Here is a 27040-nt window from a genome sequence, read left to right as displayed (position 1 = left end):
CTAAATGCCCCATGCCTTAAGTTCCACCATCCTTGGCTCATATACTTTATACATAGCATGTCTAATAAATAATATTACCACGAGCTCAGAGGACCACAAGCTCAGACCTGTTACCCTCCAGGCGTTCTGTGCTTTTACTGTCATTCTCAGTGTTCAACTTGTCTATGTCTCCATTAAAGTGGATGGCAATATTAAATTAAGTTGTGTACACCTAAAAAGTCATTCTTGGTTTTGTTTTGTTTGTTTAAATCTGGGAATGAGTAAAGTGGAAGTAAGACTACCTGGGAAAACAATATAATTTGAAACAGAGGAAAGGAACATGGCTACCCAGTTGTTTCTGGGTAAGTGAGGATTCTACTAGATATTCCAAAAAAAAAAAAAAAAGCCAAACAAACCCCAAAACTCCTCTTTCCAGCACCTTCCTCCCCCCCCCCCCCCCAACTCTCAAAAATCTCCAGAGAGTATGAAAGCTGACGCCGCTATCCATCCAGTGTTGCCATCCAGTGTTGCGGAGGAGACTTTAATAGAACAACCGCTGTAGCTTGATGGCAATGGCATTCTTTACTCAGCAGAGTGTGGTATTCCTGTCCCTTCTACGCCTGAGCGGGGGACCAGGCACCTCTGCTCCTCTGTGGTCACCAGAAACATCTGCAAATGCCTAAAGAAACAGAGGGTTCTCTTATTTTTTTAATGTCTGCCATTCTTCTTTTCAAGTTCATTCCACTATCCTAAAAAGGGGAATTGATTTCTGTAATTTAAACAATATCCCTTTGGTGTCTTTTAGAATTTGCTTCCCTTACTGTGATTTCATGCTGCATATAAAACTCGACCAAAGGGCATCTCAAAAAAAAAAAAAAAAAAAAAAAGTTAACAACAACAAAACGTTAGAGCTTAAGAAAATAAAGCTGCAAAATAGCTGGAGATTAAAAATCAAGATATCGCCTTAGGACGCCAAACGACGCTTCAGTGCAAATAAAACTTTTTAAAAATTCTGTCTGCCCAATTAGACAAAAGCTGCTTCACAAAAGCGCATGCATCTAAATCAAATCTCCCCTACAACAGAACAAGGTTTGAAGTATCAGTGGTTCGTTTCTTCCTAAACACAACTTGAAAGTAACTTATCTAAACCCGAACAATGCCGCGAAAGAGATCGCCAGGGCGCAATCAATAGGCCTGTCTCTTTCACGCCGAGAAATGGCATCCTGACCCCTTCCTTTGGCTGATGCAGATTGCAGTGCTGAGGCTGTTCTCGAGAGAGAAACCAGAGAGCCCAGCGTAAAACGCTTTAGTAGGGGAAATCGACAAAAGATGAGAAATTACTCTGAAAGCTTTGGAGATGTCTCCGAAGCCAACCAGAACGACTCATCCAGAGCTGACTTTTGCCCCCACCCCATCCCAAGCAACTGACGGAACCTCTCGGCCGGTCCCGCTGCGCAGTGCGCACTGCGGGCCGGGAGCGCGGAGCTGGCGCTCGCCAGACTCACAACGTGCTCAGTTGCCGCAGCGCGCCCGGGCGCGCGCCCTGCTCCGCGCCACTCCGCGCTCCGGGTTTCCGCGGTCGCCAGCACCCCGCGGAAGAGCCCCGACGGGAAGGGACTTCTTGGAGCGGTGTCCCGAGAGTCCCGCTAGCTTTCCCCTCTCCGCGCAAACTGCAGAAGGCGACTGGCCCAAGAAAGCGCGTTCCTGGGCTCTGGGGCGGCCAGGTCGGCTTTGAGCGTCAGGCTGTGGCTCAGGTGTCACTACTGGGGGTCCTCACCTGGCACTGGTGGGGCGGAGTTTCTCCTGGTCTTCTCTAAGTGGCCTCAAGTTATTCCCAGCTGGACTCCCCGACTTGGCAGCCAGGAGCAGCTCCCTCCTGGCAACGGAGATTTGTCTGTCTCGAGCTCTTTTGCCACGAGAGATGCTCTTGGTGTCCTCAGAACCAAAAGATTAAGTAACACTGCAGTTTTCCTGAACGTGGTAAGGTGTGTGAAATTGTAAAGGTCTCTATTTAAGGAGAACTTGGATCTTCACTGTGCCTCCAGAACTGCCTCCCCTCTTGAAAATAAAACTCCCTCCTGAATGTAAACCTCAGGATGGGGTTTTATTCGCTTCATGTATCCCCAAAGAAGTGGCTAATACTAAGTAGTTGGTTAATGCATAATTTTTGAATGAACGAATGAATTAATGTGCAAACATACACACTTGAGGAAAACTGATCAGGTTGGAAACATCTGGGAATTTTTGCTTTCCTGGTAGGGAGGCGACCAAACATTTACTGGACACTACTCCTTGCCAAGTCTTCTAGGCTTTGGCAGGACAGTGGGGAGCGGGGGAGGGCTAGCAAACACATGCATCCTTAATGGACACAAAAGGGGGCACTATAATATCGCTTGGTCCAAGCCCTTAATCCTCGATTCCAAGGATGGTTTGTTCCCTCCCATCTACCACCCCCTCCCCGAGCATAGTCAATAAATATTTATTAACTGCATACTGAAGGCGCTTGTTAAATGTTTGTTGATGGTTAGCATGATTTGTCCAAGGTCATACAGGGCAAGGAGTCTCGGAACCAGCTCCCTTCAACACACATTTCTCTAACCGCTCTGGATAGGACTGTCCTCACAGCATAAGACCCTAGGATGCAATGGCCCACGCAAAGTGCCCACCGTAACTATTCCTTCACAGGGGCCGGGTAGGTATGGTCACAGCTAGCTCTGGGGACATACTTCCTTTGGAGAAAAGGATTTCTGCAGTTTTCTCTGTCATCTTACAGACCGACAAAGGGTCGGTCGGGGGTCCCCTGGGAGCCTTGGCTGAGAGCCTTGGGAAAAGCAGGCTCCAAGTGTCCCATTTCTGGCCTTCGCCTTCACCACCAGACTCCATAACAGCGGGGCGTGGTGAGCCCAACTTGCTCTCCCTACCGCCTGTCCAGGTGGAGGCTGCTCCGGTAGCCTCTAGCTCCCTTTTCCTCCGTACTTTCCTTTTGAGTTTCTGCTAAAATCTGGAGACCTGGAATCCATCCGCGGGAACTCCGAGCCCCTCCAACTGAGCATGCGCCAACGCCAGGCTGCTTTTGGTCACCGGCTCCACAGCTCTCTCCACGCTGGGGCTGCGGAGCTGGAGGAAGAGGGAGGAGGGGAGAGGGGAGGGGGTGCCTCGAGAGGCGGCGGCTCGCGCGCCTGCGCAGCCAGCTCCAGGGACCCTAGGTTTTCTATGGGATTCCCAATCTGCAGCAGAGACTTACCCGAGCTTGTTGCGGCGGCGGCTGGGCTTGCGAGGCGCGATCCAAGAGGGATTTAAGCAGCCTACAGCTCCAGAGAAAAAAAGAGCGCGAGAGAACCACACACAGAGACGGCTTAACCGTTTATCTGAATTATACATATATATAAAGAACTGTTGAGTTTTATTATTTTCATTAAGTGACCGTGCGCAGCGCTATAACTGTAAGTGGAAAATGCAATCTTCGTTGCTTTTCTGCATGTGTAGTACAGCCAATTGTCTGAGAGATGCTTTGGCTATTGTCACATACTTTGCATAGAGCGTCCAAATGCCTGGTGACAGTTGCTTTGGTTAAGGCTGGCCATCTGAATGTGTTGTTAGTCAAAGGGGGATCTTTGGGGATGATGGGGGTGGGGGAAGGAGGAGTGTTTATATGCGGCGTGTTTGGGGGTTTGTCTGAAGCTAGATTTAAGATAGGTGAAACAGAGGTGCTTTTTTAGTGTAAGTCTATAAATAAGCGGATTTCCTCACACACATTTAAGTAGCTGTTTGACCGATTGTGAAGTTTTCCGGTTGCTGATAAAACTATTGAGCGGCTGCAGTCAAGTACCAACCTGCCATCCGTGAGCTTGGTGCACCATTTTTCTCACCGGGGAAGAGCAGTGAAGGTGTTTGCTAAGTGAAACTGAGTAGACGAGATGGTGTGGAAACCGGGGTTGGTTTCCAAGCGGGGTGTTAGTGTTTAGAACCACGGAGCGACGCGCAAAAGAAGCACATCTCTTAGTATTGAGAAATGAGTAGATAATTTTTCGGTTTTGATTCTTCGTCATGATGGTGAATGAGCAAAAAAGGGGAGATGTTCAACCACATAGTCAGCCGTCTGTCTTGAGCGGAGTCTGAGACCCAGAGCCTCTCTGAATGGAAGCTGTCAGACCCAAACTAGTTGCCTGCCTCTGCACCCCGTATTCCCATTCTGGAATGCGGGGTTGAGAAATGTAAGCCCAGATGTGTTACATTCGGTGGTGTTTCTTTAAAGGAGAAAAGGTCGTTTTGTGTTTTGAGTTAAAATGGGTTGTTCCGTGCCCAGGAACTAAAGCAGGGTCTTTGCAAGGTCAAACCCACTGTGGAAACCGGGGGCACTGGTGAATGGCGGTGGAGGGACAGAGGAAATGGTGAGGTTCTGGGCGAGCACTCAGCACTGCACGGATGGATCTGTGCCCTGTGAGATTCGAGAGTGGGAATCCATTTTTCTAGAGTTGTGCTCCTGCCCATATTTTGGAGACTAAAATGAAATGGAAATGTTAGTGGGTGTAGAAAACACAACTGGATACTATCTGTGTGTCACATCCCACTTGAAGACAAGAAGAGCAAAGGAGTTGTATTTCTCCATATTAATTTTTGTTTTTAATTTAAAGGAATTTCAGGCTGAGACAAATTAAAAATGAAACTCTTGTGAAAACATATTTGACCCCCACTTCCACCTAAACTGCGTGTGGTGGTGATGGGGAGGTGGTCCTGCATCATTGAATACTTCACCCATAAGTGCACTCTCATTAAGCTTGGGTGTTTAATAACTCCAGAAAATGCTGCACTGAAGCAGTTGGCAGAATGGCATGAGGCAGGCAGGCAAGCGAAGAGCATGGCCAGTGAGCTGGATGGATTTCCATGGAAGAAGCAGATTCAGTTTCTGTAATGAAATAAATTTTCCTTCAAATAAGGCAGATCATTATAGGGCTCATTGGCCCTTTAGTCAGTCCAACTATTTTGAGCTCCTCAAATGAATTTGCAATTTCTTTACATGGGTAAAATTTGAAATAAAAAATTCGAGAATATTCTCTCCGTGGAAACCCAAGGTGTAAATCACTGTTCTTCTCTTCCTTACCCCAGGGCAGAAGGATCAATCATCTGTCATAACTGAACCATACTCCTCGTCCTCACTAAGAGTTGGAATGTGCTTCATGAATCGTGCAGTTTTTACACTGCATTGATAAATGGGTAGTGCAGGAAGAATGGGGGATCTGGTACGAAATCTTAGAGGTGTTTAGTATCAGATACCCTGGCTCATGGGCTGCCAGTCATAGAGACGTACCAGACAGAGACCTTCTAAAGTATCTAGTTCAAACCCTGTGTTTTACAGATGAGGCCATTGAGGCCCAGAAGCTAGGGAGCTAGGGAAATGTCAGTTAACTTCTAGTCTATGAAATAAACAACTACAGAGTAATGTTGAGTGGAAATGTTCCCTTCTCTCTATACTTTTAGCATCTTCAGTGACATCGCTAAAGTCTTTAGATAAATAATTGTCTGGTCCCCAGCACATCTTCAAGAGAGTCCCAAGGTTCCTTTTCACACTATTGTCATTTCTCCTTTCTTGCAAGGTCTCTTTCTATCTCTTTTCTATTGCCCCTCACCTACCATCTACCCACCTTATTCACTGTGTAACCTGCCCTTCCTGGCTGCCTCTGCATCTCAGTTAGTTTCTTTGGAATCCTTGGATTTTTTTTTTTTTTTTTTGAGAGAACTGGCACATCACTCAAAGCTCCTGTCCAAGGACTGCCCAGACCCATCTCTGTCTCCTCCATGCTCTAATCCTTCAGGGACTCCAGGCTTCAGAGACACTGCAGGTGCCGTCCTCACTCTTCTGCCTGTCTTACATCTTCCAAAACTGCTGCAGCTGCAGGGTCTGGGTCCTCGCGGAGTGAGGCGACTGCAGTGTAAACACACAATGGGCCCTGCCAGCTCTCCCCTGGCTCCTAGAAGGCAGAACCCAAATCCAAGATGCCTAACTGTCCCCAGCCTTCTTGGAAATCCTCCAGATGCAGCCACCTGCAGAGAAGGGGAGGGGCGGGGGCGGGGGGCGGAAGACTGAAGGAAGAGTGCTTGATCGGCTCAACCTGAAGTGGGCGCTAGAGAGGACGGCAGTGCCGCCTGCAAAGCCTTTAGGGTTTGGCAAGCCCTTGCACAGCCTCCTTCTCGGTCTTGCAGCACTGGGACTGCAAAGCAGGCAATGATACCTGCCTACCTGGGCCTTCTTCTCTTTCCTCCTTTTTATATTATCTTTCCCTCTCGCTTGATTTTTCTATTGCTCCCTCGTTTTCTCTCCTGAATGCCCAGATAATACAGCTCTGGGCCATTTAAAGATAATCCAGGCCCTCCTGTTCCTTTTTGAAGAAATATAAATCTCCCAGGCCCTCAGAAACATAACCAAGGCCACCACAGATGCACCCTTTGGGAAAGTGCCAGGAATTCTTACCTGAGAAAAAGCTGAGACATTAGGGAAGGCTTGAGGAAGACAGTCTGTTTCTTTCTCCTTTGAAAGATAAGTTAAATACTCTTGGAAGTTTTTGATGAAGCATGGAGGTGAGTGTCTCAACACAGTCACCAATTAACATTTAATTTAACCCCTCCACTCATGGTAATCCTTTGTTGAATTGGGATGAACTCTGTCTTGGATAGAGTCTGTCCCTAACAAATACTCTTGGGTCAGATGTCACCTGGTCTTACTATCCCACTCTGAAAATAGTCGTGCCCAGGCTATTCTGAACACCAGGTAGCCTATGCAGAGACCTGCAGCTGCCAAGCTGCTTCAATTTGCTGTGCTGTGAATCTCGTTCTGCAACAGGATAACTGGATTAGAAATGTTGTGGGGCGCCTGGGTGGCGCAGTCGGTTAAGAGTCCGACTTCAGCCAGGTCACGATCTCGCGGTCCGTGAGTTCGAGCCCCGCGTCAGGCTCTGGGCTGATGGCTCGGAGCCTGGGGCCTGTTTCCGATTCTGTGTCTCCCTCTCTCTCTGCCCCTCCCCCGTTCATGCTCTGTCTCTCTCTGTCCCAAAAATAAAATAAAAAAAAAAAAAAAAAAAAAAAAGAAATGTTGTCCTGGGCAAGCTATAGGTTTGCCGTTGGGGTTGCATACAGGTATGGATTACAAACATTGCTGAGGACCTCCTTGGGGAGTTTCATAAAATGACAGTATAATGTCAATAGCAAACAAATGTTATCCTACTTCACGAGAGCAATACCTTTTAATGTCCTTCTAAAGATCTGTTTCTTTGTACTGAGTGATATCTATGCTCCTTAGATTAGTAATTATTTAGAAAGATTGGAAGGCTCTTCTCAAAGAAGGATCACATTCAGTTTAGTCTAAGGTTGAAATTGACAATGTCCATCTCAGTTACATTTAGTAGATATAAATGCATTAATTTTCCTGAAGTATCCAATGGTACACAAATTAATACATGATTGATATTTCTACTCTCCCAATGGTTAATTCACATAATTAATACAGTGTAGGAACTGAAGGGGATCCACATAAATTACTTAATCCATCCCTCCAATACATAAAAAACATAGGATATCAAGGAACATTTTCATTTAAAGAGATATCTACAATATGAAAGCATAGTCTACAAGGGTGTATATTTTAATGATCTTTTTAATATTTCCACAATATTTGTACAATGTCTTTTATAGTACTTTATAATATATGTCAATTATATATCTGTTCCAAGAATCAGTTGTAAGCACCTTATTAATTAATTACATTAAGAAATTAAATTGTTTTGACTAAAAACATTGCACAATTAACATTGCTTTCAATATTCTTATGTTACTGAAAGGAAAAGCTGGACTGAATATTATTTTATAATTTATTTTCACTAAAGATATAAAAGCACTATAATAATACCTTCAAGAGTTCATTTTAATCCACGCATAATTTTTATCTCTTAAGAAGTAAAAATATAAATTATTTGTACCTATCTACAAGAACTGGTATTAATAAGTCAAAGAGGGAATTTAAACTCAGACTATGGTAGCTATGTGTACTACTTAGATCATGGGTCCCTTGAGCTATGGAATTATTTTAACATGTTCACACGGTGAAGGGACCACAATAGTGCATTTCTCATTTACATTTTGTTTCTAATGGTAACATGTGCTCTCTTAAGTGAGTCAAAATAGTTTGAGTTGCTCCCAGCCTGGTTCATTGAGAACTTCATAAATGGGGAACTTGGGGGTGCTTTAGAAACTATTTAATGAATGAAACAGAAATGGAATAGCAAGTTACTCAAGAATCCTCACAGAGGTTTGACACTTTAATAATAAGGTGCCTGTGAATACATTAAAGAGATGTTCTATACCCTTATCAGCGAACTTAAAGCATGCAAGTTGGGTAATTTGTCATGATTCCTATGCTTTCTCTGGATTTCTCTACCGCCTTACTTCACTCTACTTCAAACGCAGATGAACTGCTGTGTAACCACCAACTGTTTTTTTTTTAAGACAATTTATTGCTTTTATAACCATTTGTTGGATTATTTTCAGGTGAACAATCTATTTCCTCTTGTTCTAAATTACAATTCAGACTTGGAGGACTCTCATTGATCAACCGGCCTTCAAGCTCAATATATTTGATAAAATAATTGCTGAACTTTTTATAGAAAATAAGGCTCTCATTTTATGAAGTATCACTCATAACAGGCAAAGTGTTAACATAGCAGTTACATTTACTTGCTATTATTACAGATCTATAGAATGAATTCTTATTTTCTTTATTCTTGTTCATATAGGGACTTTTCTGACAACAGAAATCTGTCACTTTAAATATTTTTTATCTCCTTTGTTTGGATTTGGTTTATTATCTCTTAGGCTCTGAATTTTTTTTTTTTTTAATCTTTATTTTTAAGACAGAGAAGGAAAGACAGAGTGCAAGCAGGGGAGGGGCAGAGAGAAAGGGAGACACAGAATCCGAAGCAGGCTCCAGGCTCTGGGCTTTCAGCACAGAGCCTGACACGGGGCTCAAACTCATGAAAGCAAGTTCATGACCTGAGCCAAAGTCAGATGCCCAACCGACTGAGCCACCCAGGCACCCCAGGCTCTGAACTTTTGAGGAGCTGAATGTAAATAGATTTTTGCAAATCACTAACATGTTAAATGGGCTTTGGAGCCTGGGTGGATTTTTTTTAACTCAAAAAACTAGACCCTAATATTTCTGTTGTTTCATATTTTATTGTAATTGAAAATTTCTTAAAATATTAGGCTCTGGTGCTACAGAAGTCTCTGGTGTTTTATATTTTGTATTGGTTTTATTAATTTGTGATTAGTGTGTTTCTGATTTCTTGAGACCCAATCTTTTTTTTTAAGTTTTTTTATTTATTTTGAGAGAGAGCAAGCGGGGAAGGGCAGAGAGAGAGAGGGCGAGAGAGAGAGAGAATCCCAAGCAGGCTCCACATGGTCAGTGCTGAGCCTCACGTGGGGCTCGAACCCACGAACCATGAGATCATGACCTGAGCCGAAGTTGGATGCTCAACCAACTGAACCACCTAGGCACCCTGAAACCGAATCTTAAACTGTGAGTGAAATGTCTCATTGGAGGCTCATTAGGCATTATCAGTGAAGTTGATATGCTTATGAATATATTTTATTTTAATGCATCAAATAGTGCTGTGCAAGTCAGACTTTCAATTAACAACTTCTATTTGTTAGAATTCTTTGGCAAGTGGTGTTATGAGTTTATGAAAGACAGAACCATCCACTTAATCTTTACTCCTCTTTCGTTTGTGAATAGGAAAATTCCTCAGCCCTCACCAAGGTTTTAACTGACTCAAAAGAAATTATGATAGGAAATAAAAATAAGAGTTTTCAAGCTGGACACACTTAGGTATAAAAATCCCCCAGTTCCACTAGCTTATTAGTTCAAAGACCTTGAATAAGTGGTTCAAGCTGTCAGCCTCAGTTTCCACTTAAAATAGTAATCACGGGATTTTTGAACAGAAAATGAAAGACTACATATGTAAAGATACAATATAATGCTTCATTATTAAAAATGCGGGGCACCTGGGTGGCTCAGTCGGTTAAGCATCCAATACTGGGCTCAACTTATGATCTCATGGTTTGTGAGTTTGAGTCCCCCATTGGGCTCTCTGCTGTCAGCACAGAGCCCACTTCAGATCCTCTGTCCCCCTCTCTTTCTGCCCATCCCCTGCTCACGTGTATGCTCTCTCTTTCTCTCTCTCTCAAAAATAAAAATAAACACTAAAAAAAGAAAATGCAATAAATGACAGTTATTATTGTCAATTATTGTCATTACCATTATCTCCATCAGAAATCAATATCCTGAAACACGTTAGTCTCTGAGTTGTAGTGGAACCAACATTCGTAGTAGAACGTCTGAGCGAGGAAGTGAGCTCTTAAGAACAATGAACACTGAACAGTGCTTAGCCTACCTTGTAAAACAAGTATCCATGGAGTATATGTGCCAAGTACTGTGTAGTCACTGTGGAATCAACATTAAATAAGATACAGTCCCAGCCTTCAAGGAATTTATGCCTAATGAGGAAGACAGATAAATGCAATTTACTAAGTCGGTAAAATAGAAAGTGGCATGAATGCATAGAAAAGAATTTCTAGAAGAAATGCCTACACTGAGACCTCAACCTTCCCATTTTTCTTATTCTTTCTTTCAGTGCATCTCCTTCCATTATACCTTTTCTCTACTGTCATCCCCCTGCCATGTAATAGCAGCATATAATTGGGCCCAACAGAATATGGAACTGGTAGCACATTTTTACATTTGTTTCCTTATTGAATACATTTCATAATTGTTTTTCAAGGCATAGTAGTCTCCCTTTATCTGTAGTTTCACTTTCCTTAGTTTCAGTTACCCCCAGTCAACCCAGGTGCAGAAACTTTCAATCCTCTTGAACACTCATCAGAAGGTCAGCAGTAACCTAATGTTAAGTCACATACATGCCTGTGTCACTCACCCCACCTCATGTCATCACATAGGCATTGTGTCATCTCATATCATCACAGGAAGAAGAAGTATAAGTACAGGACAATAAGATATTTTGAGAGAGAGAGAGGGAGACCACATTCACATAACTTTCATGACAGTGTATTGTTAGTATATTATTAGTTATTGTTGTTAATCTTTTACTATGCTTAACTGATAAACTTTATCATAGGTATTTATGTATCATAGGTATTTTTCCTATAGGAAAAACCATAATATATATAGGGTTCAGTACTATCTGCAGTTTTGTGTATGTGTGGGAGGACTCTTATGTGATCTGTTCTTTTATTCTTTTCTCCTAGGGCTTTTATGATAAGAAAAGCAATCCTTCTTACCTACCGAGCTGAAAACTTGTTTCCAGCCTGTCTGTGCCTGTGTGGGTGTGCACACAGGCACGCACATGCACACACTTGCATGCGCACACACACACACGATTTCAAAAATGGTATTATTGTCTTTAGTTCTTCTCTTTTTAAAATGTTTCTTCATTTATTTTGAGAGAGAGTGAGCAAGCTCACGTTCACGCGAGCCAGGGAGGGGCAGAGAGAGAGAGGGAGAGAATCCAAAGCAGGCTCCAAATTCAGCGCAGAGAAGTGGGGCTCGATCTCATCACCGTGAGATCATGACCTGTGCTGAAATCAAGAGTCGGACACTTAACTGACTGAACAACCCAGGCGCCCCTGTCTTTAGGTCTTCTAAGAGCCATTTTCATCTCAGCTTTTTCTCAATTCTCCCCATATTTCCTGCCTCATTTTCTAGGGAAATTCAAGTATATTTCTAATCTGTGGTTAAAAAGGAGAAACGTTTTCTCCTTTTGAAATCTGTAAAAGTCACACATCGTTCTGAGGGTCTGTTGTATAGTAGGGGAGTCTTAGATCATTCCTAGAATTGGTCAGGACTTTTGGTGTTAATTAATTTGGGGGGCCCATTTTCTCACTTGTGAAATGGGATTAATATATTTACTTTATAGGGATGTCAAAGACCATATGTATGTGTATGTACAGATATGCATATGTACAGGTGTATACACTCATACCACCTAAAAGAGCTTAGCATAGTGTAAATAATCCTCCCTCTTCGGACTTCCACCTGCCCTCTTGCCATTCTCCTCAGTCTGCATCCCACTGTTTCTCCTAGTCTCCTGTTGTAAGTGTTCTGCTCTAAGCATGTTTGTTCTAACTCAGTCAACGTCCTAGCATAGACCTGTGTTCTGCATCCATTTGGGAAAGCTCTTCCATTTATTTAAGACGTCCCTCCTGCTAAAGTTCCCAAAGCTTCCAATGACCAACATTCAACTGATGAACAGTCTTTCCCACACCAATGACCTACGGTGTGCTTCATAAATAATGTCAGAGAGCATCTGCCAATGTTTACTTGTCTTCTGCCCTCTATCCTCTCTTTCCTTCATCTTTTCCTCCAAGGTGCTTAGAGTGCCTGTGACACATCCCCATGACACCCTGACGTCATTTCTTTGGTCAGGCCTAGTGCTATCACTTAGTCCATCTGTTGTCCATCAAATAAATATCTATCAAGTAACACCCAGTAAATGGCAGGAAGGGAAGCCTTGGTGGTACACACAATTAATGTTGTAGAACATGTTTGAATCAGGAGTAGCCTATCAGAGCCTTCGTTTGTTGAGTGTTTGTAGAAGTGCACACTGGTGCACATTGACAAAGAGCAGAGAACAGGTCTCAAAGCAGGAGTGAGGGAGCAATGCCTATACACGCATACATGATATGTATACAGTAAGTTTAATGTACCATCATAGATCATTTTATATTTTTAAGTGAAATATTTCAGAGCAAATAGCTTTATACCAAATCAGTACTTATGAGATGGTATTAAAAGAAAGGCCTATTGAAAGTTTCCTCCTTGTAGATGAAGTGGCAGAGTTAAAAGGGAGGGTGGTTTAAATTTGGTAGTAAGGACATTTTAAACTTTCTTTCTTTCTTTCTTTTTTAAGATGCTCCTCTTATTCTTTTTTTTTTTTTTTTAATTTTTTAACATCTGTTTATTTTTGAGAGACAGAGAGAGACAGAGCATGAGTGGGGGAGGGGCAGAGAGAGAGGGAGACACAAGATCTGAAGCAGGCTCCAGGCTCTGAGCTGTCAGCACAGAGCCTGACGCAGGGCTTGAACCCACAGACTGCGAGATCATGACCTGAGCCGAAGTCGTATGCTTAACGGACTGAGCCACCCAGATGCCCTTCCTATTCTTTTTTTTTTTCGTTTACTTATTTATTTTGAGGGGAGGGGCAAAGAGAGAGGGAGAGAGAGAATGCCAAGCAGGCTCCACACTGTCAGTGCAGAACCTAACTCAGAGCCTGAACTCACAAACCATGAGATCATGACCTGAGCAGATCAAGAGTCAGACGCTTAACTGATAGCCACCCAGGAGTCCCAAACTTTGTTTCCTTAAAGAAATATTTCCAAAACACTGATAGTTACTTCCCCACAAAAAGTTTTGTGAAAACTTTTTTTGAGGGAGTTCATGCTTCCTGCATCCCACTCTTAGATATTCCTAGTGCATGTGTGTATTGATGTAAGTCTGAGAGTTCCTCTTGTAAAGATCCCAGAGTCTGTTTAGCTTTGCTGGACCTTATGTTTCCAATGTTTACTCAGGGAACTCATGTTAAATTACACTTATCACCATCTCCTTGCCTTCTGAAGAACCCAGTTGGAAAAGCTGCTTTAGCAGGACACAAATGGAAGTACATAATGGAAAGACCATAAAAGTAGGTGGCATTAGCTGTGTTTTAGGCATCACAGCTGTGCTGTAGTCATCATCAATGCAAAGTCCTGGAAAAATCAATTAAATTTTTCTGAGTTTTCATTTCTTCATGTGAAAATAAATATGGGTCTCAATTTCGTAGGGTATAACATACAAGTTGTGAATAACATAGTCTACACTTGATGATGTTCACATCACGTTTATGATGTCACAGTTTACCCAGCAAGGAAGGGGGAAGAGAAGGAGATACTTCTTGAAGTGTGCAGTGTTTGTAAATGTGCCTGGCATATCCCATGCCTCTACACAAAGGGCTCTGCCAGGTTCTTTGCTTTACTTGCATATTACTCATCCATGTTCATAGCAATCCAATGAGACGGTATTATCTCTACTTTAGATGAATAAATTGGTACAGGGATTGAGTAATTTGCCTAAAGCCATGTGGTTTGTAAGTGATAACTCTAAGATCCAGAACAGATCTGTGCCCTTTGTGACTACTCACCTGTCGTTTTTATGTTCATTACATTGTTTCTATATGAGGTACTATCTCTCTGCCTCATCAATGTATTCATTCTTTCAAAAAACACCTATTGAATATCTGTCACTTGCCTAGCAGTAGACATGCAGGGTGAACTAAAATAACCATAATCCTTGCCCTCATAGAGATCAGAGTCTAGTTAGAGAAACATAAATTAAATAATCACAAAATAGCTTAACATTACAAATAAGATTAAGTACACTGGAAGAAAAATACATGATGCTATAAGAAAATGTGACAGAAAGACTTATTTTGAGGTGTTTCAAATAATAGATTCCAGGGAAATCCAGTGAGAATCGCCAAGTCTTTTACAAAGAACATTGTCCAAGGGGTCAAGAAATCTTCATATTCTAGCCTGGGCTTTGCTTCTAGCTTTTCATCTTGGTTAAATCACTTTCTCTTGATGGGCATTAGTCTCATTATATGTAGAATTAGTAGGATTAGCTAGTATGTCTCTACTAACAGCCTTCCAGCTCTATCTACTATTACTGAAAATCTCATACATTTTCTTATCATAATTTTAAAGTCATATAAGTGTTATACAGCAAAAATCTAGCATTGAGCCATTTTCTCAGGAATAGATACAGATTTGTCTCCATATATTTATACCTCGCCTTGTCTCAGAAAGGATTAAATACTTCTATTGTTCTTTATTTGTGCAAAAGCAATATGATAAGAAAATGAAATAAGCTGTTTATTCAATATTGGAAAAGAGATTAAATTACTATTTTTTGTTGGCTGTATATAGAGAAAGTTGGAAGATTCAAGGAAAAATAAAAAACAATAAATGTTTGATAAGGAGTTTAGACATGAGATAAATTATAAAAACAAATAACTTCTTTCATTTTAGTCTACCAAAAAAGTATTCAGAAATGAAAAGTGGAAAAAATATTCTATATACAATAGCAACCAAGATGATAAAATATTTAAGATTAAAAGTTTTAAGAAAAGCAAAGTGCCTTGGGGAGCACAACTATAAAATCTTATTGAAGAACAGAAAATATGATAACAACAAATGAAAAGACAATATGAACACATCATATAAGGTAAGGTATAGACATCATGTATTTGTAATATATAATAATTGTAATGCCACAGGATTTTTTATTGTAGGCATCATTTAAGTTTTTTTAACTTGGTTTTAAAGTTTATCTGAACACTGCATCCTCAAATATCATGTAAAATTTGAATATCATGTCAAATTTGAATATCATGTAAAAAGAATAGAGTAGTCTTGCATTACCAGATGTTAGAACATATAAACACTGTAATCAAATTAAGATGGTGTAGGCATATGAGTAGACAAATATACCAGAGAACAAAATAGAGAATCAGAGATAGCTCATTTTCTTTGGGATTTTATGAAATACCACTAAGGGTGCCATTTTAATTTAGTGGGAACTAATTTAAGACAAACACCTGATTGTCTACTTAGAAATATCTACCTAGATAGAAATATCCATCTCACACTATATAAATGTATTCCAGATATAGTAAAGACTTCAATTTTTTTTAAGGCTTAGCAGAAAGTCCAGGAGATGTATTTGTAACCTAGATGTAGTGGGAAATAAGCAATCCAAAAACTCTAAAAGGGTAGGCATATTTGATTACATAAAAGATACTATGTTAAAAGATGTTATTAACGTGGAAGTGTTCAATACTTTTTAGTGAACTTTAGAAGATAAGTTTCTGTATCCTCTGGACCATAATGCCTGGTTCATAGCTGAGATTCAGATGAAAGCATGCAAGTAGAATGGGATACAGGTCATGACAAGAAGGATAGATTTTGTTCTAAGAATTTTGGGTGTGAAAGAGCAAATTAGTTTTCAATGGATTTCTTAGGTTGTCTCTTTGGGGCTCACAAGTTTCTTCTATGAGAATATGACAGTTAATCCAGCTCAACAAACAGTAACTGACTAATCCAGTTTAACAGACATTGAGTGCTTATTATGTACCAAACCCTGTACTGAAAAAATTTGGAAGCAAAAAAAGATAGACTCTCTCATGGAGCTTATGGTATGGAAAGGCATGACAAATGGGTGATTAAAAACTGATTAGTCTGAAAAAAAAGGGGGAAGATTATGCTCCTGTGGGTATGCATAACAAAGAGACTTAGTCTAAGGAATCCTGGACTGACTCAGAGTGAGATTTATGTTGGATACCTAAGTAGGGGTGGAAGTTTGCCAGTTCAGGAAAGGTATAGAAGGAGTGCTCCCCACACAGGTAATAGCATGTGCACAGAGCTGGATTTGATAGTGAACCTGGTAAGAAACTGGAGTGAGGCTGCAAAATTAGTAGCAAACAGCCAGGTTCCAGGTTGTGATGAATCTTATAAGGAATGTTAAGGGATTTTTTTTAAAGTTTTTTTTTTTTTTTTTTTTTTTTTTTTTTTTTTTTTTACTGCATCATGAGAGCAGTAAGAATCTATTAAGGATTTTAAAAAGGAAGTGACTTGATCAGACTTAAATTTTCAAATGATCCTTCTGGAGAATGAATCAGGGAGACCAGTTTGGAGGCAGTTGTATTTGTCCAGGTGAGAGGTGATGTTGGCTTGGTCTAAAGTGGTACAGCACAGCTTCAGAGACCTGCACAAATTTGGCAGATGTTTAGGAGGTAGATCATATAGGAATATGACTATTTGTGAGGAGATGGAGAAGAAAGTCAGCTACTGTGTTAGTGAGCAACTGTGTAGAGAACTGTACAATTCTTCAGATGGAAAACATATGCCAAGTGTCTGTTCTTTTTTGTCTCTTAAGAATGCAGCTCAGGGGCACCTGGATGGCTCAGTCTGTTAAACGTCCAACTTCAGCTCAGGTCATGATCTCGTGGTTCATGATTTCGAGCCGTGTCGGGCTCCGTGCTGACAGCTCAGAGCCTGGAGCCTGCTTGGGATTCTGTGTTTCCCTCTCTCTCTGCCCCTCCCCCGCTCACACTCTCTCTCAAAAATGAATAAACATTAAAAAAAAAAAAAAAAAAAGAATGCAGCCCAAAAGTTAATCAAGAAAATGACACTCCCTTTACATTGTTCTAAATAGGTACACTCGTCAGAATAAAACATGGGACTCACCCCAAACACCCTCACCAGCCAGCAGGGTCTGCAGTACTCCCAGCCTGTGGAATTGCTATTGGAGTCTGTTGAGGTTTAATTCAAGCCTTTTGAGGCTTCTTCTAGTCTACACTTTGTACCAGGTGTTCCCCATCTTTTTTACCACTACTTTATACTTCTAGGACTTCTCTGTAATGCCAAGTTTTTCAGACTCCCAAGGCTAGTAATTGTAATTTCATTATTAGTTGATTTGAAAGAACACATTGGGACAAATAGCTACTATGAATTCAATAATGTTTAAAATTCACCTTTAAAATTTACATTATTGATAGCAATAGCATTGACACACATTTAAAAAATAATACAATGATATGTGAAAGATACACTATTCCATTTCTAAGGCTAACATTCATATGTATTCACAGACCCTTTTAAATAACTGAATGCATTCTTCCACTTCCAGACTTCATTCTAGCAATCCACAAACCAAATTTTATCTTTAAGTCGATCATAAACTTTTTAAATTTTCATTAAGAAGCAAAGCTAATGCTAATATGGTCTCTAACAATTGCACATTCTTTAGAAATCAAAGAGTAAATTTTTGTTCCCTAATGATGGCATTTAGACAGGACATTGAGATTATATAAATAGGTATTCTGTCTGTTTTGGCATAAATTGGGCCCTAGATTTAGAATCCAGAGTCTGTCCCCATTGACGGTTTCTCTGCAGGTTAGCTCTGCACCCACTATTGATGAAGGATTGATACCAAATCTCTTCCATTCCAAATCTCTGAAGGAGCAAGCAGGCTCCAGGCTCTAAGCTGTCAGCACAGAATCTGACGCGGGGCTAGAATCTGTGAACCACGAGATCATGACCTGAGCAGAAGTTGGACGCTTAAGCGACTGAACCACCCAGGCACCCCTAATACAGTAACATTTTAAAAAATGAAATAGAAATGAGAGGTTTCAAAAAAGGAAAATGAAGACTGTCTTCTCATTTGTTCTATCCCACACTTCTGATTGTTAAATAGAATTTGTATGTGGTTTGGCAGCCTCCTCTGTGTCTTCTTTGAGTCTTTCTGACCTAAGATACACTTTCAGAGCCTATAAGCTGAAAGAAACCATAGCTGGCCAAAGATGTGTTCCGTTTTGGCACAGAAATGCATATTTATTATTAAGTGGACTTTATTACACCATCTCACGAGGGTGTTCAGAGAGGCCTTTAAGAAATTAGTCCAATCCTCATGCATAGGATTCTGGAGCAAAAACAGCAGCAACTATAAGCCATTACGGCCTCATTGTGTGTGTTTTAGTACAATGGCAAGAAACCAGGTGACTCAAAGAGTCACGCTTGTGCCAACTTTGAGTCTCTCAGAGCCTCTCAAGTTGCCTTGCAAATGTGGTTAAACAACAGTGTTTCAATATCCCTATTCAAGATGGAAATTGAAATTGTATTAAATCATTTTTCAAAACACTTACTGGATGCCCATGTGGCCTAGGCATTGATGAGTAAGAAGGGGTCCCCCTCTTCCAAGGGTTCCAAGAATCTAGTGGGGCCAGGCAAGTAAGCAAGTGATTACAGAGCACAAAACTACCTTGATGTGGTTAAAGCAGTGGATGTTCCATTGGATATATGCCTCCTTGTATTCACTGCAGCATTGATCAGAGAACTATTTTTTCCTAAACCGAAAATGGACCTGCTTTAAATGGGTAAAATTCTTAGAGGATGGCACAATTTTCTCTTCAGCGTTCTGCCACATGTTTCCTTTGAAATGAATGTGATTACTCTTTATGATAAGAGTTGGAGGAAAACATTATCCAAAATCATAAATGACACCCAAGCCATTTGATTAATTAACCATCAGTGATGTAAAGTCCTTAGGAAAACATCAGAATTAGACAGAAATATGAATTCCAAATGCTTTAAAAGAAAACATACTATTTTTTTATTGTGAAACATTTCACACATTAAAGTTCAGATAATAATATAGTAAGTATCCACTGTCCTACTGCCTAGAATTCACAACCATTAATATGTTCTCATATTTTGAAATTCTCTTCATTTCTCTTCTTAGTTCTACTCACCTCTCTTTTTCCTCAGAAACATTCTATTGAACTTAGCATGCATTTTCTTCACGAATATGCTTATTCTTTTTACTAAATACATGTCTCTATAGTATCATCTTTGCTCTTTGACATTTAAGTAGATGACATCATACTGTGTGTCATTCTCCTACTTATCCTCTCAAAAAAAATTTAGATCGCAATTTTTATTCATGTGATATCATTTATTCATTTTAACTACTATACAGTACTTCATTATGTGACTATACCTCCAATTACCTATCCATTTCCTATTTTATGGTCATTTAGGTTGCTCTGACTTTTTTTCCAGTGTTTGCTATTAAAAACTTACAGTGTGCGTCTTTTTCACATATCCCTTTGGATATTTGTGTGAGTTTCTGTAGGGCGTATGTGTTGAAATAGAATTGCTAGATCATGTTCTATATGCACCTTCTGCTGTATTAGATATTGCCAAATTGTTCTCCAAAAGAAGATGTACCAGTTAATATTCCCACAAATAGTATATTAGAAAGAGTTCATACTTCTTTGCAAACAATTGGTATCAGCATATTTTAAAAATATATTTAATTTTTTTAACATTTATTTATTTTTGAGAGACAGAGCATGAGTTGGGGAGGGCCAGAGAGAGAAGGAGATATAGAACCTGAAGCAGGCTCCAGGCTCTGAGCTGTCAGCACAGAGCCCAACCTGGGGCTCGAACTTGCAAACCATGAGATCATGACCTGAGCCAAAGTCAGATGCTTAACTGGCTGAGCCAACTAGGCACCCCCCAAAATTTATTTTTATCAAACTAATTGGAAAAAATTGTTCTTTGTAATTTTCCATCTCTTTACTCTTTATTGGCCATGTAGATTTTCTTCTCTATTGATTATCTAGTTTTATGCTCTACCTATTATTTAATAGTATTGTTTGTATTTTTCTCGTTCATTACTTGGAATACTTCATATGTTCTGAATAAAAATTCTTTGTTATTAGGTACATTGCAGATATCTTCTCCTTGCATATTACTTATTTAACTTTATTCATGGTTTATTTTGTCTTAAAAATAGTTTTTAATCTCGAAGTAGTCTTATTTATCAATCTTTTACCATGATTTGTGCATATTGTGTTAATTTGGGTTTTAATCCATCGGAATATATTTTGTGATCAGTTGGAAGGTTGGCATCTAATTTCATTTTTGCCCAAATCTTTGAGCACCTAACTGATCACTTCCTTAAGTTAAATTCCTGGCATGAAGAGTATTGACAGTTGAAGGGGCTTGATGCCTATTACCAAAGATGCTATTTTTTTCACTAGTCATTAATAACTAATATGCTAGAAACTTGAAATATTGAGTATAAAGTTAAACTACCTTTATTTTATTTTTATTTTTTTATTTTTATTTTTGAGAGAAATAGAGACAAAGCACAAGCTGGGGAGGGGCAGAGAGAAAAAAAGCAGGCTCTGAGCTGTCAGCACAGAGCCCAATGTGGGGCTCGAACTTGCAAACCACAAGATCATGACCTGGGCCAAAGTCTGACACTCAACCAACTGACCCCACCCAGGCTCCCCCAAACTATCTTTAAACTTCTGTTTCTTTTTGCTTTTTTACTCATTGTCAAAGAGTGGCATTTAAATTCCTTTTTTTTTTTTTTACATTTTATTTATTTTTGAGAGAGAGACAGACAAAGCACAATTGGGGGAAAGGCAGAGAGAGAGGGAGACACAGAATCCGAATCAGGCTCCAGGCTCTGAGCTGTCAGCACTGAGCCCAACGCAGGGCTCAAACTCAAAAACCATGAGATCATGACCTGAGCTGAAGTCGGATGCTCAACTGACTGAGCCACCCAGGTGCCCCTCAATAGAGTGACATTTAGGTGGACCTTTGAGAATTCCCATAAATATTCTTTTCTTTGGGAATGTTTGAGGAGGACTGTTTTCTGCTCAGTCTCAGACACCTGGCATGATGAAGGGATATGCCTCAATATCTTGGCATATCTCTAAAGTGAGTGTCTCTCTGACATATAGTTCACTTCTCTTTCTCACTTCCCTCCCCAGTAGAGCAGGTGTGTTTTTTAAGGAGACACTTTCTACAAAGAAACATAGCTTTTTAGTTTTTGTCTTGTTTCTTAATCCCTTAAGAGAGAGCCTACTGTGGAAGAATGAATCTCAAGAGGACTGCACTGAGATGTAGATGCTTGGGAGAATCACGCCTTAGCTGGGTGATTTATTCCTACACACCAGCCGTACACCAAGAATGTCTCACATTCATGTTCCAAGAAAGTTATAAATTGGTTCATTTAATGGGCCCATAATAGAATAGTCAAATTCTAAAATGTTAAATCTATTAACACCAATGGTTGACTATATTTGGCATCAAGATTTTTTAAATGAATCCATCTATGGTTTGGTATTATTATAAAACTTTTTCCGAATGCAAATGGAATATGTAGATCAATACTTTTACAATTTTACAGATGAGGAAGCCGAGTCTCAGAAACATTAGTTAACTGCCCCAAATTGTAAGACTAATAAACACCAAATAAACCAAATAAAACTGAGCTTTCCACTGTTCAATCTTGCTTTTTTTAAAAGTTTTTAAAGTATATTTATTTATTTTGAGAAAGAGAGAGCATGAGCAGGGGAGGGGCAGAGAGAGAGAATCCCAAGCAAGCTCCGTGCTGCCATCATGGAGCCCGACATGGGGCTTGAATCCACAAACTGTGAGATCATGACTTGAGCCGAAACCAGGAGTCTGACGTTTAACTGACTGAGCCACCAAGGCGCCCCCATCTTGATTTCTAAAAACCTCCAAAAGCACTCTAGAAACACAGAGAAAAACAACTTATAATTTTTAAATATCCAGAATACCAAGAATAGATGGTTTAGCTATGGTATGCATCAGGTAATTTTCCTGAGTGGTAACCCACATTTTGCTCTTGGTCCTAGGATACTGTCTGATTCAAACCTAACACAATTAATAACATTTTTTAAGTGACACTGTAGCCCTAATATGACTTAAGGCTATTTATTTCAGTTGTTTCCTGAAGTTGGAAATAATTAAGGACTCTGCTGAGTTACATATCCTTATTGAGTTCGTGAGCAGGCAGATAGGGGAATTTAAAGTTGACCTTTCCTTCAAACAATTTGGCATACAACCTATTTGCACTGATGTGTGAAATGAACACATTCATATGGTAACTATAAATCACTGTCACTATCAAGAAAGGAAGTTTATGTTTAAAAATTATAGAAAGTTAAGATACTCATTTTATGACTATTAAGTACCTACTTAGTATCTGGGACTGGTCTAGATACAAAGAGTGATAAATAAGACAGGCCAGGTTCTTGCCCTCTTTGAGCTGACATTCTATAGTGAAAAAAGACCATCAATAAATAATCATATAAATTAATGAATACTTTAGCTAAGTTCAGATAGTCTTACGGGCTACAAAGAATATAAAACAAAGTAGTGAGATAGTCGTTGGAGAAGAGGCTATTAATAGTTACTTATTAATAGTAATTACTATTAACAGTATTAATAGTTTGAATAGAAGAACTCAAAAGGTGACATTTGATCAGTGACTTGAATGGTGAGAAGTCAGCCATGAAAGATCTTGGAAGAAGAGCGTTCTAAGGAGAGAGAAAACTAATGCAAAGGCCTTAATGGACGAATGAATGTGGTGTGTATGAGAGAAGGCCACAGAGTCCCTAGGGCTGCAGCATAGGAAATAAAGGAGATTGATAGGTGATAAAGTTGGAGAGGCAGGGTGACAATACACCCCAATTTGCTTAAGATAGTCCTGAATAATACCTATTGTCTTGGTAGAAGTAATAGCACTTTCCTTCACTCTCAGTGTGCTCTTTGGACAATAAATTATAAAGTCTCCCTATTGAGAGTTAAATAGGGGCCAAACTATTTGGTTTCAGACAGCAAAAGAGCAAAAAACTTTAGAGACCAGATAGCAAATTAATTCCTTCTTGTTCCTTTGGCCCTTCTTATTTTAATCTGAGTTGGAGTCAAAACATCTTATTTGGCATTAGCGTGATGTATGCAGTAGGATAAGGGAGATATACAGATAAGAGCTGGTTGCCCACAGAGAACATCTTGTGGAACGGTTTTTAGATTTAGATCTGAAAGAGGCCCTTAGTCTTACCTAGTGACAAGAGCAGGCCAAGATACTTGTGCTAAACCAAAGAATTAACACTAAGAGGAAGAGGAGAGGGGGTAAAGGGAGAGGAAGAAAGTGGAAGAGCTCCTGTCCTAAGCGATGCAATTTTCAGTATTCTATATTATCTCATCTTCAATTTTTACAGTTTGTTTTAAGATAAAATGAAAGCTATGAGAGCTTTGATAGCTTGATTGAAGTCACACAAATAGAATTAACTCTCGGATTTGAATCTAACTCCGTCTGACTCTTTCCATTAGGTTATCCTGTCCACCTGAAGCTTTCCAGCTGTCTTCCAGTATTTCTTGATCCGTGAACATGCCATGTTCTTTTGTACCTCAATGTGTCTATTATTTCTACCTGACAATCCCTATCCAACCATTGCAAAGATTGCTTCTCATGTGAAGCTCTCCTTAATTCCCACAAATATGGTTGTTTCCTCTGCCCTTCCATAACAGCCATACAAATCTCTGTTACACAGTTTTATTCATCCATCCATTCATTCATTCATTTATTCAGCTGTTGAATATTGGGCATACAGCAGTGAGCAGGACAAACACAATACCCAACCTCACTGAGCTTATAGATAGAGAAGATTAATTAGCCAAGATATCAATGTCATTAAGAAATGTCTTTATTAAATTTCCTTTATCTCATTTATTCATTCATTTGTCCATTCAGTAAGTGCCTACTATGCTAACAGAGATCTGATAAAATATTGAAACATTTTTGAAAATGCAAATTCAGTGTGAGCATGAGTCTCAAAGTGTAAGACCAAAGTAGTGAGAGATAAAACGGAAGGAAAGGCACCAGCAAGATCATGGTGTCCTCTATGGGTACTTTGAAGGAATTTATACATCCTTTTTAGGCAACAGGGAAGCACTGAAGGCTTGAAGTGGTCAGATATTTATTCTAGTAATAACAGTATGGTGACAGTGTGAAGAATAAATTTGAAGGGTAGAGACTGCAGAAAGACTAATTACATAGTTGTTGACAAAAAAACCAGTAGAGTTTAAAATAAAATAGAGTTAGTCAAGGCAGAATTTCTGACTAACTAGGACTAGGGTACAAGGAATGGAGAAGCATATACAGCCTCCTAAGTGTCTGACTGGGCTTGTAAACTCATGACTCTCCCCTGAATTACTGAGACAGAGATGAGGTCTTACCACTGTATCCTCCATTATCCTCAAAGTTCTTTAAAAGACAAGTAGCCCGTTTCTTCTGTCACCTTCTGTTTTCGTTGATGCACTCTGGGTGAAAGCTGCGTTTGAAGAGAACATTGGATTTGTGGTCAGGAGATGTGGCTCTGGAACTAGATCTTAAACAGACATTCCCCACACTCTTAGAAGAAGCTTATGTTTTCTCTAGGCCTCAGGTTCTCATCTGGAAAAGGAAAGCATTGATCTAAGATCTATTTGTTTACTCTCTCTCTCTGCACCTCAGCCTTCTCAACTTTATAATAAGGACGATTAATTAGAATTTACAGAGATCTTTTCAAGTTCTCATATTTTAATGTGAGTTAATATAGTAACCTAGAGGAGATCTTTCACTATTCAGCATGAATGTGCTACCATAGAATCTTTTACATTTTTAGGGATGTCCTTATCGCTCCATATTATACATTGTAACTAAATGTGTGCAAATTATTTTTCTCTCCCATTGGATCATTGGTTTCTATGGGAAATAAGCAAGCATCTTCTTTTATTTTTATTTTTATTTTATCTATTTATTTTGAGAGAGAGCATATACGAGGGGCAGAGAGAGAGAGAGAGAGAGAGGGAATCCCAAGCAGGCTGCACTCTGTCAGCACAGAGCCCAACGTAGAGCTCGGACTCATGAACCATGAGATCACAACCTGAGCTGAAGTCGGATGCTTAACCAACTGAGCCACCCAGGAGCCCTAAGCAAGCATTTCTTATTTATCCCCATGCCCAGATAGATACATAGTATGATTTCTGCACATAGTTTGGGCTTTTTATTGATTTGTAAGGAGGAAAAGAGGAAAACAACATACTTCATTTTTTGCAGTAAATAGTTGTAATTATAATGTGTATTCAATGTTGTATGCCCACTTTTTGCACTTAGCATATCATAAGTAATTTGCCATGTTTCAAACTTGTACTTATGCTTTTATATTCCATTGAGTCAACATACCATAATTTACTATTTCCCTAAAACTAGAGTTTCTACCATTACCAAATAAAGCTGTAATAAATATATCCCTTTGTATAACTTTTTCCTCTTGGAATTTTTCTTTAAGATGGGTACCCCTGGTATCAAAAGTGTTGCTGTTTACTGCTTCTTCATTTCTATTTTTAAGTGGGTTGCAGGAACATGCAGTTTTACCGTGCTTGATTATTTGTAGGATTGGACTTGGCCACTGAGATTTCATCTCTGTTCATACTCTGTTCTTGTTGGTTGTTGAGTTTTCTATCAAATTCTCTTACCATTTATTTTTTTTTAATTTTTAATGCTTTTTTAAATTTATTTTTGAGAGACAGAGAGAGAACAAGCAAGAGAGGGAGGGAGGGAGAAAGAGGGAGACACAGAATTGGAAGCAGGTTCCAGGCTCTGAGCTGTCAGCACAGAGCCCAAGGCGGCACTCGAACCCACAAGCCGTGAGTGAGATCATGACCTGAGCCAAAGTCAAATGAGCCACTCAAGCGCCCTTCTTAACCAATTATTTTTAAGCACCTTTAATATTTAAAAAACATTTATGTTGCCTATTTTTTCTTCCACTTGACGTTTGCTATTTTTTTCTGGTGTTTTTAGACTCCCTAAACTTTGAATTTATGTAGTTCTATCTATCAATCTTATCTTTTATAGTTTCTGTCATTGCTTTTGCTTAGAAAGTCTAACTTGACCTTAATAAATAGGTTAAACATGTTTCTCTGGGTTTACTATTTGTGTTTATGCTGGTATGAATTTTCTATGTACACTCTGATCATTCATCTAATGGTTCCCTTAATAATTGGAATTTGCGGGGCGCCTGGGTGGCGCAGTCGGTTAAGCGTCCGACTTCAGCCAGGTCACGATCTCGCGGTCCGTGAGTTCGAGCCCCACGTCAGGCTCTGGGCTGCTGGCTCGGAGACTGGAGCCTGGAGCCTGTTTCCGATTCTGTGTCTCCCTCTCTCTCTGCCCCTCCCCCGTTCATGCTCTGTCTCTCTCTGTCCCAAAAATAAATAAAAAACGTTGAAAAAAAAATTAAAAAAAATAATTGGAATTTACTTTATATATAAAGCATATAAAGCTATGTGTATGGATACACATAGCTATTAACATTTTGTCTAGCGTATCTTCAGTTTCTATTAGTTTTCTTTGACATATTTTTATATTAAGCTGTTTATTCCGAATGTTAATGATTTTTTAAAAGATGGTACATAGTGTGGTTCTGTTGCAGGATATTTTTTTTTTACCTCAATACCCCGGATTCGTTGTCTCACCGCTTCGAAGAATGAAGAGGTAGACACAAGATGAGAAGCAGACTAAAGTTTATGAAGGTATAAGATT

The 27040-nt window shown here is 39.7% G+C and overlaps 1 protein-coding gene across 1 annotated transcript in view; it reads left to right on the top strand.

Moving 5' to 3' along the window:
• Positions 1 to 3134: 3134 nt before the first annotated feature.
• The window catches only part of VSNL1 (visinin like 1), a 97412-nt gene continuing 73506 nt past the window's right edge, over positions 3135 to 27040 (top strand). The window contains exon 1 of the mRNA XM_019451381.2: positions 3135 to 3422. The gene's annotated coding sequence lies outside the window, so the exon portion shown is untranslated. The remainder of the gene's footprint in view (positions 3423 to 27040) is intronic.

This window comes from Panthera pardus, unplaced genomic scaffold (genome assembly GCF_024362965.1).
Source record: "Panthera pardus isolate Hobbes unplaced genomic scaffold, ASM2436296v1 HiC_scaffold_26, whole genome shotgun sequence".
In the NCBI taxonomy this organism is placed as follows: Eukaryota; Metazoa; Chordata; class Mammalia; order Carnivora; family Felidae; genus Panthera; species Panthera pardus.
The sequence above is the reverse complement of the archived record's forward strand: the minus strand, read 5'-3'. Positions and strand labels throughout refer to the sequence as shown.